General features: G+C 42.4%; 1 long non-coding RNA gene across 1 annotated transcript; it reads right to left on the minus strand.

The window, feature by feature from the left end:
• Window positions 1–352: 352 nt before the first annotated feature.
• Window positions 353–4,255, minus strand: LOC133219501 (uncharacterized). Its single transcript, XR_009727458.1, has 3 exons — window positions 3,997–4,255; window positions 3,020–3,383; window positions 353–742 (listed from the first exon to the last, which is right to left on the minus strand). It is a non-coding gene; the product is annotated as an uncharacterized LOC133219501 (long non-coding RNA).
• Between the last annotated feature and the right edge of the window lie 6,640 nt (window positions 4,256–10,895).

A 10,895-nucleotide genomic window follows, 5' to 3' on the forward strand; every position in this document is an offset into this window, starting at 1 on the left:
CTACATTGCTGAAAGTGAATTCTATTTGCTTATCATTCATGCGTGATTGTGTTCTTTTTTGATGGCTTGGTTTTTGCTTCCTGGAAAGCACTTTTGATTTTCAGTATATGTAAGAAATTGTTCTTCCCCCAGGAAATGCTGACTTCACACCACTCCTGCATAAGACTGTTCTAGGCATGGTTCTGTGTTTTTCCTAGGAGCACCGTAAGGGCCCAACCCTGTATTCTCAGAGACCCAAACTGCAACTGACTCACCAATGTTCTAGATACTCAGACTATGCCAGAGGGGACCAAGAGGTCAGTCTCCGTCATTATTAGGATTTTAGTGCAGTCTAAGATGATATTAAAATTATTTTAACACTGGATTTCTGCCTTCTTTCATTTTTCTAATCTTCAGTGCTTCAGGTCTTCTGTCTTCCTCCCCCTACTTCTTCCTCCTCACTTTGTTTTTCTGATTCTGGGGTTTTGTCGTGTTGATTTTTCTATTTTTGTCGGCTTTCTGTCTTTTGTTTCTTCAATTTGTCTAACTCATGCTTCCCTTCTACTTCCCTTACCTCTCTCCTTTTGTTTTTTTAAACTCAGGACACTTTTCCATTCTTCTTTGTTTACAGATATCCTGCTTTTTCCACCCTCTTCTTGTTTGTTTCTTCATTTTGCTATTTTCACTGTGGTTGCTGGAGCTCTCCTGCTTGTTCTGATGAGTATGCAGTTAGAGATATTCTTGGTTTAAAAAAGTTTCCAATCTAAATAGAAGAGAAAGGCAAAAAAGAAGTTGGAAAGAAAGGAAACACTATCTCCATTTTACTGAGGGAAAACTGTGGCAATGAAAAAATCAGTATTTTAGGTCACACAGAAAGCCTGTAGCTGAACCAGGAGGAAATGTGAAGCCTCCCAGATTTCATTCCTTGCCTTCTTCATAATTTTGTGATTATTTTTCTCAAGTGTCTGCAGTGTAATGATTTGCAGTGTGATAATAATGACAGCGTCCACAAAGGAGCAGAATTCCTACATTACTATGGGTTTTCAAGCTTACCATAAACTTGATTACTTGATGTACACTGTATTACAAACTAATAATTATTTTAAGAAAAACAGTTTTATTGGATTTTTTTCCATGACCAATTCACATGTTATTGTGAAAGCCCACCATATAACCAACCCTGTAAGTCCTAACATCTGGATATGACCAATGAATTCTTTGGAGAAAATTGGAGTAAACCAGTTTTCCTGGTTGAAGTCAGCACCATTAAGATGAGCACTGATCCACATCCTAATAAATTCACAGAATTCACCTCAGTCTGTGTTCCAAATCTTTCCTTTATTTGAAATAGGTGTCATTATTAACAACTGCTGGTTGTTTCTGTGATTAATATTTAGCACTAAATGCAGTATTAACTGACATTTGCAGTATGTGATCTCCTGGAGGAGTTGCGAGTACCCAGACTTGCGGGTACCCAGACGTGTCTCTGGTGTTAGCTGGATATTCATCACCAGTTATTGCTTGCTTCTTACTGTTTTAACCTGCTCCAGGGAGGCCATTTGTCTCTGCATCCATTCATTTTAGGGAGATTTTGCATACATTTGTCATGGAAAGGAGCACAGAAAGACTACAGAACTTCTGAACCTCTCATATATTACGAATAATGACTAGGGATATGCCAGTATGGAGCTACAGAAAACCTGGGGACACCCACCTGCCTAGATCCTATGATTATATGGATGCCTTTGCAACAGCTGGGAGAGTCAAATGGGTACCAGCAGCACTGAATCTTTTCTCCTCTAAAAGATGAGGATTCAAGCCAGGAATTGGTGGCTGTTGGTTGAACTGAGAGCCTCATTGTGTGCCAGCCTTAGGGCAGCCACCCTGTCCAGGAACCTGCTAGTAAAGCTGCATGTTTACCTCCTGGTAGGGCATGATTAAAAGCAAACCAACCTTGCATTCATACAGGCCATCTGTCTGACAGAAGGTGAGAGAGTAAATCTCTCTGTGGCTGCCAAATTCACCCTGTACAGAGCCAAGCTTTCTGCACCTGTAATGTGGCCTTAGCCCTTCATAGGACATAACTATCATGGGGCAAATGTGGTTTTGATGTAAGTCCATTAACTTGGGCAGGCTTGTAGCAGAGGTGTGTGTGGCACTGTGTGTGCACATCAAGCCATGTCTCACTTCAGTTGTGCTTAAATTCCCCTCTTTTTCTAGTGGGTCTGTTGCTTCTGAGAGTGGACTGGGAGAACTAATCAGACTATACAAATATAGTCATTCAGCAAAGCATAAATGTGATTTAAACATATTTATGCCACCAAGGGGATTCCAGGATTAGCGTAATTGCTTTGCATTTGTCTCAGTAAATGTGATATGATGAATTCGTATAATTGCCTTGCTGCTGCACTGAGGCATAGGGTTGGGAAGGGAATACAAAGTGCAGTCTGCTGAGGCTGCCTCCATTGATGGAGAAGCTTCTCAGACAGAGAAGCCAACGCTCACATCCACTCAAATTGAAAACCAGCAAATGAGTGCAGTGACATTAAAATCAAAATTCAAACCCACCAGCAGCCTCCTAATGAAGACCAAGAGGTGCCAGAGTGAAAATGAGAGGTATGTCAAAATCTGATCTTGCAAACTGTGACGTAAATATGGAGTAACTCCAGTGAAGTCTATAAAATGGTTTTGAAATGGGCCTTGAGGAACTTATTTACAGCACATAAATTTAGACACTGACTCAGATCCCTAATTTATGATGCTACAGGCTCCATCTCAAGTTAGTAGGTACCTCAGAGGGATTCAGATGTACCCAAGGTAAATTTGTGCTCTACACTGTTCTAAAAAGACCAATCTGTCTCTCTGTTAATGGTTAAAGACAGTCTGGGGAGATAGACTTGTCACATTACTGACTGAATTAGGTGTGTAAAATTAGGCAGAGTGAAAATGCCCTGAAGTATACAGAATCCTAGAAGGAAAAAGTGACCTCCCCAAAAATTTATGGCTAATGCAAAGAACATTGGGTGTCACCGTTACATACCAGATGCCTTGAAGTCTGGAATCTGCTCCCAGGCTTTTACTATCATTAAGACCATCTTCTCTTTTAGAAGAAGATTTGCAGCTGTCAGTCCAGTTTCTCTCCTTCCCATGTTCTTGGTATTATCACTGAAGCATTAGAGCATGCTTCAGTTAGAAAAATACTTGCCATAGATCCCATGCCTAAAATGCTTGAGGCATCCTACCTGGATCCAAATGAATGTCTGCACTAAAGGCTGTACTATTTGGCAGGCTCAGGTTGTACTGGGATTACAAAAGTGTACCTGCAAGGGCAGTCCTTTTTTGATTCTCCAGCTCATATTGGCTTTCTGACTTGTACTTTCACATGCAGAGCCAAAGATGAGTGCCTGTAAAGGGGCATGGTCAATGGAGTGGGGCAGGATGCTTGACATACCAGCTATAAGCACCTCTTCAAGGCACAGTTAAACAGTTAAAGTAAAGGTGGCTAACCTAAACAGCTGGTCTCCCCTGAAATGCCTGAGTCAGGGGATGGCAACCAGCATCAGAGTAATGGCAGCTTCTTCTCTCAGCTCCCAGTCTTGGCTACTGCTGAGGGAACTTGCTCCCTGTTAACACTTCGGGGTTAGTAACCAGCTCCTTGCTGAGAGAGGGACCTGACTGAAGCCACACAGATGGGCTTAATGTGCACTGTCACACTCAATTTGGCATGTCATCAGGTGTGGCAGCACTCCTCCAGGGTCACCACGGCTGTCGTTTCTGCAAATGTTTCCACTGACCAGAGAACAGCAAAAAGCAGCACTTGTAGATTGCTGGCTCTGTTGCCAGCCACACACTGAGCTTTTTTTCATCAGAGAAAAAGAGACAGGAGTTCCCAAGGATCTTAGCACTGGACACGTTTCCAGACCAACTTACAATATTAGCTACATCACAGGCCTCCCTATGTGAAGGACAGATCTCATTTGGTAAGCTTTCATCTTCGTGGCCTCACAGATGACCTACCTGAGCCAACCTGTTGAGCAGAAGGCAGGATGGCGATGGCTTCATGATTTTGAAGAGATAAGAGGTGTTCTATTACTGTACTGCCTCTTCTGCATTGCCTTTGCAGCTCAGTGCTTTGCTTCCTGCAGATTTCCTGGAAGGTGGCCTGTATCATCCTGACCTTCTGCAGTGACAGTTTGTCAGCTTGCATCTGGAACACAGTGTTTTGGCAACAACTGAGGTTTCTTTCCTCCACACAGAATGCATCTTTGTCACGTTCAGCAAGCTGAGCTCTTCAGCCTCAGGAAAAGTCCCTTTTTGAAGCAGCTTCTCAAAGTAGTTGTCTCCTTCAGCCTTGTTTACCTCCTCATTCTCTGCATCTCCTGCAGCTGGGGGCAAAGCTGTGGAGACCCACAGCTGCAACTGCTTGGGTGATGCTGGGGCAAAATTGTTGCTGTCTGAAGGCAGCACCTCCACCAGCTTTTCCCCTGGAGCCCTGGGGATGAGCTTCCTGGCACGGAGACCTTCCAGCTCATGACAGACAGCTTTGGGTGTTTGAGTCAGCTGTTCCAAAAGAACTTGATCATGGCACAGGGAAAGAAAAATCATGTGATTTTGACATCAACCTGCGAAATCTGTGATTCACAGTTAAATTCTTCTGGGCATTCCCTGGTGCACAGCAGATGCTGTCTCATAATGCACAAAACCTGTCATGAATACAGAGGGGCATAGAGACCACCCCAGCTCTGACTACACAGCTTTGGGGAAAATCCCCCCATGTGTAAGAAAACAGTGAAGTAGAAGCTGGCTGTCTGCTAAAACAAGGCCGGGGTAGTGTGGCTAAGCGGTATCCCAGCTCCTGCAGGCTCAGCCACTGACTCTTCAGCTGTATTTTCTTGGCCTGAGACTTTTGTAGCTGGGACCTCCCACCACTCTCACATTCGAGGACCAGACATATCTGAGCTACTTAACTTGCAAGACTGAATAAGTCTGAGTACAATCAGGGCAGGGCAGCCAATGTCTGGAGCAAATGGATTACAGAGAAAGCATCATAACTTTCTCTAGCATAGCATCCATCTTCAGGATGACACATTCTTCTGCAAGGCCTGCTTCTGCTTAGGTTAAAGTCACAAACACATCAATTCTAGGCAATGTTGTTTCCATTTGTTCTCCTTTGGGCTAGGCACTGGTTTCTGAATCTTTCAGTACTCTGTATTTCTCATGCAGCATCTCTATTGCAGATGAATTATGGGACTAGATGAAGTCAAAAGCTGTTTAATTCTCTCCTCTTAGTTCAAAAGCCTTAGGCTTCCTCCAGCTTTACACCCCTTGATAGTCCAATGCATGCAACACCCTGGAGACAAATGTCTCATCAGTGCAATGACTACAAACATGGCAAAACAAATTCCGTTCTCGAAGAGTAATTCCTGATAGCTGACGGTGCACTTGCAGTGGTGTAATGAGGCATAGAATTTGCTCCAATGTGTTTTTAATACAACTAGAGAGACTTGGGCTATTTATTATGGGAGTCATATAAACAAGTCATTCAAACAAAATCCTTCTAATTTTGCAGCAGTCTAGACATGTAGTATATTGCGAAGCCATGTCTAAGGACAGCGTCATTAAAATTTTTATCCTTATTTCCAGTTCAGAGGAGAACTGAGGATAAATGTGACAGTCTGGCACCTAACATATTATCCCACAGTACCTAAAAGGAGTGTCAGAGTAATCTGAAAAGCACTTTGATTATTGCATGATAAGAAAGGTTTATTTCATGTTGGCTGTGCTGGGATAACATTGTCTTTGCTGTGTTAGGCCAAGTTTGCACACTTTCTGTGGGAACCCTCCTCATTCCAATGAAATGGGATGATAGGAAGCATTTTATTAGAGCTTACTGGAAAAATGTGCCAGAAGTGCCAAGGAGCCGGGACTGTTGTCCAGCTGGCTGAAGACAGACAATGCGTAAATTGCAAGACGTCGCGGGATTGCTGGGCTGGATGGAAATCCCCGTCTCAACTAGCGCCTCATCTCCTAAACCCATGCACGTCCCATGAAACACATGCAGACCTTCTGCACCAATCCTAAACAATGTCTAGGAAATACACTGTAAAGGTTGCCTTAAGGTCATCAGACCTTTGGAGAGATGGTGGTGTGCATGTCCTCATGCTCTCAGGGACACAGTGGCATCAGGACACTCCCACACACCTTCAGGGCACACAGCACGTTGCCACCTGCGTGGCGCTGTGAGATGGCACAGGTAGGACTATGTTGTCCCCAATTCAGGCTTTGCATGTGCCTCCTCTCTTTGATTTTTTGTATGACTGAAGCTCATCTTGAGATGTAGAGCTTAACCCAGAGCTCTCTCAGCAGTCAGTGACATCTGGAAGTGGAAAATGTCTCCCAAATATTTATGAGATATGTCAGTAATTTCCACATTGTTGTTTTCCCCTAGTGTCTAACCTGAAACTTCCTTACTGCGTTTTAACTCGTTCCTTTTTGTTTATTCATGAAGACATTTCAGTAATTAAAGTTTATGAGTAATACTTTAAATGAGGGAATAAAATGAATTTCAAGAGACAGCAGACTAAAAAACAGGAGTCCTGAGAAGAGACTCGGAAAAGGAGACTGGATCTGATGTGTCTTTTTCTGGCATAGGAAATGCCATGGTGGGGAAGGAAGGCAGAAATCTTTTGTGGGAAGAGGCAATGGAAACTGCAGCTGTTTAGTGGATGAGTGGCAGGAGTGAGAAACATAACATTACTAGGAGTCGCACGCTATGTCTGGGTGAGAGGCATTATTTGGCAAAGCCTCGATGGAAAGATAAACTGAGATAGAGGGGGATATGGCTTCTCAAGCTACTGGGAAGAGTTTCTGATTGATTGCCAGAAAGTAAATATATTAAATTATGTTCAGGTTCCATTAAGGTCTGTGAGAGTTTCACCATCAGCTTCAGCAGGATTAAAGTTTCACCCTGTGTGTTTCATTAATTGTTTTATGTTGTTTTGTCATTTGTTGTTTTGTTTTTGTTGTTTTTTTTTTGAGGGGGGAGCAGCTGCATACAATGTCAAAACACAGATAAGCTGGTATTAAAGCACTGGATCCAGATTCAGATCTACATTTCTGCGTTAGCTGAGTCAAAGAACTGAGACAAAAGACAGAGTAATAATGGCACAGTCAGATCTAATGTTAAAAGTCTTCATCTAGAAGTAGTCCAGTCCTGGAGCTCTGGTCTAGTGTGGTACTGAGATACGAGACAGAGATGACCAGAAGTGTGGATCAGATTTTACTAAAAGTTCTGAAGAAAAGTGGCAAGAAAAATCAGCAGCTTTTTGTCCTTTGGCTTTCTTTTTGTATTTCTTTTCTTATCTGTATTTGTAACCTTAATATGTAGGGGTTTTCTTGGTCACTTCTAATATCATATCAATACACTGTAATCATACAGTATCAGCTACCGTATGTATTTTAGTTTAAACTTCAGATTTTATCTTCTCCTATATATTGTCGTTTTAATACCAATGATAAATGTAAGTCATGATCCAGCAAAGTCCCTAAGTACTTCCCCTTCTGTGAGTCTATGAGATACAGTTGTGTAAATGATAAATGTTTCAGGCCATGACTAAGCTGGAAAAAATGAGGGATGGGATACGGGGAAAGGGGAAGGAAAATGGAAAACATACAATATATCATTTTCCTTTGATCTGAAATGTTTTATCTGAAATAAAGCATTTAGTGTTGGCCTTATTTAGCTCTTCCCCCCCCCTCCAAAAAATGAGGTTAACACTGAAATGTAAGAACTGTTTCAAAATTAAATGTTGACCTTTCTGTACAATTGTCCTCTCTATTTTGTTTCTGAATACAGTTTTAGTTTTTCAACAAATTGTAAATTAGCCTAGCTGTCATGTAAATGACCATACTCTACTCATAAGACCAAAAGTTAGGCAACATTAATGTGTTTTGCAACATAAAGGTGAAGTAAGAGCAAAAGAAAGTCTGCGCTGGGAAAGAAAAATACACTTTGGGAGTACAGACCAATGTGTGCAAAGAGCACATTCTAGCATGTAAACTGCCTGCAAAAGTTTCGCTAGCGTACAAACAGTCTTAACAATGTGTTTGCATTTTTCAGGCCAACAAACACTCATCATTAAATCAGTAAGGCCAGTCAAGATGTCTGTAACACAGCAAGAGGCACAGCAAAAGCAGCAGCAACAGCAGCAACAAACTCCCTTCTTGCTGACTGCAAACATCCAAAACTTTTACTGCGTTCATTCCTAGCAGGCTGTTGGGAACCATGCTATCTTCTGACCTTAATATCTTTAGCCTAGCAGAGACAAATTGTCTTCCCAAAAGCTGGTACTTTGATCACCCTCAGAAATAAAGATCAGAGGATGACTAAGGGTTTTGGGAATTGAGTTCTTGCTCTCTTTCTTGCTCATGCAGGCACGCAAAAACTCACACAAAGCCACATTTTCATATATTTGTAATTGACGCAGACACACTTCTATGAGAGGTCCTTACAGCGCACGTACTTAACAGACACATTACACAAATGTTTGCTGTGTACAGAATAATCAAGGAAACAGACTCATGTTTATTATTACTGAATCAGCAGCAGTCTGATGGATTAAAAACATCCTCTTTTTTTCCCCTCTCTCTCCTGTTGTGAAAGTGCCAGTGTTGTAAACTCTCCTTGCAAGAGAAGTGGGTGGAGATGAAGCGACTCATGACCTCCATGACCTGTGCGCTCCCAGTCTCTCAGGTTAGGTCTTCTGGCCACAACCCAAAATCCCAGAACATCAGCCACAGATACTTGGAGCCATTTGGGTTGGGAAAGAAGACAGTAAATGTCTGTTTCCGGTTCACAGGCCCCTGAGCGTCACCACATATTTTGGAAGTCTGTCTGGCTTCCTGACTTAGAAAGTCTCTTGATTTAGAATTCAGGGAGCAGCAGTGAAAGGCAGAGAAACGAGGTTTACCTAAAACCTTGTGAATTGTGAGAACATTTTATTTTCTCTGGCTTCTTATATATTTAAAGTTTCAATTCATTAGATAATTATTTTGGGGGGATATTTGTAGTAACTCCTGTTACTATAATGAATTTGGTTCTTTACACATACACTCTTTGAATTGGAAGAGATACCCTAAAATGAGTCTGAACTCTTCCTTATCCATCCAGATTTCCATTGATTTTTCACTGGTATCAGGGCTGGACCTTGAAGGTACTGTAACTCCAGACAAGAGGGTTCAGTCTATACTGAAACAGTATTTTGTTAAATCTGAAAATATTGCCAGTCCTATTTAAACATGGACTTAAGCTGATCCTTGTGAAGTTTTTATGCATCTAAATTAACTCAATAAATTCACCCAATCATATTCAGTCTGCCTGGGCATCTGCTTTTAATGTGGGCAGAATGAGATTTAGCAGCACTTTGCATTTTGTTATAAAACTATTTTTAATCTCATTGTGATAAGCAACACACAGCACAAAGACCTGGCTACCATTCAGAGTGGGGAAGTGGTGTGTAATTATGAGGGACTGTACCTGTCCTGAGCCAGTAAAATTACTCAGTTCAGTGAGTAGCTTGTAAAAGGGGTTCTAATACATGACAGCAAGAGCCTGGCTACTCTACTGATCTGAAAAGGGAAAGAGAAGGTGTGAGAGTATGCAGAGAGCTAGCATTATGCATGCTGGAAGCAGTTATTAGAAAAAAGGAGAAAAAGATCAAAGCAAGGGAATCAGGCAAAAGCACATAAGGCCCTTTTAGCTTCCTAATGGCCATTCCTGGGAGGGCATTCCTGCCACTCTGCAAAGCTCTGTACTGGTGGAAGGAGCTGGGGTTTGAGGTTTTGGATCTGGTTGGGTGTGTGTGGTGGGGCTGTAACTTCTGAAACCTTGGGTACATACTCAATTGGTCTTTCTCTTATTGTCGTAGTCAGAGTACAAGCTGTTCCTTCCTGGGCAAGTACAGCATTTCTCATGAGCTTCTCATCACACAGGCACTATTACCCCACCTCAGCAAGTAATTCCTACCCACGTTTCCATAAGTTTTCTCATTCTTGCAAAAGTGACTGTGGAAGGGTCACATTTCCATGAGCAGGCCTACTTTAACTTTCTCTTAGTCAGAGATGAACTGCAAACACTTGGCAGCATGCCTGGACAAGAACACAAAGCACAGCCTTCCCTTTTCATCCCAAGCATTTATCAAAGGATGCAGACATTGTTCTTGTCTCTCCTTGGGCCTGTGTTCCTCCTATGCTAATCACCTCTTCCAAGCCAGTGATGAAGGCAGTAATGAAAGTACAAGGAAGCCTGCTGACAAGAAAGCCAGTGAAACACAACCTAAACCAAATAGAATATTGTCTGCTCTGCTGAAGAAAAGTATAATTTTTCAGGAGTGGTCTTTTTTTGGTTGTCTTGAGATGGTCCTTCAGTGATGGCCCCTGCTCAGATGCTGGACTTTGCATTTCATCACCCCATGAAGGGTGAAAGTTTTATACGTGGCAAAACTGACCATAGCAAACAAGATTTCCACAAAGTGAAAATGTCTTGTCGCACTCTTTCCTGTGCAATTTCAGGTCCACCTGCTGCAGAGATATTCCTGTTCTTTGTTCATCAAAGCATGATGCTGCCAGATGGAAAAGGCAGAGGGTGTTATGTCTGTGGAGGTGTGGGGCACTGAGACACTCCTCCAGATGAACTCTGTCATCACAGGTGTCTTCAGGCTGAGATATCGCTTGGCACTGGCCAGTCCCCAGAGGCAGAACCTGTTGCGCGTGTTTGTAAGGTTTAGCTTTACTGCAACACACGTGCAGTCATAGGAGGAGGGAAACACTTGCATGGGCCAGGTGCTAATACCTTCAGCACATCCACTAAAAATCTTTTGAGAAAGGCAGGGAAGTGGTGGGAAATGTTACCATTGTCA

This window comes from Neopsephotus bourkii, unplaced genomic scaffold (genome assembly GCF_033783945.1).
Source record: "Neopsephotus bourkii isolate Nb327-2 ecotype Australia unplaced genomic scaffold, CSIRO-AGI_Nbou_v1 NB_1358, whole genome shotgun sequence".
NCBI lineage: Eukaryota > Metazoa > Chordata > Aves > Psittaciformes > Psittacidae > Neopsephotus > Neopsephotus bourkii.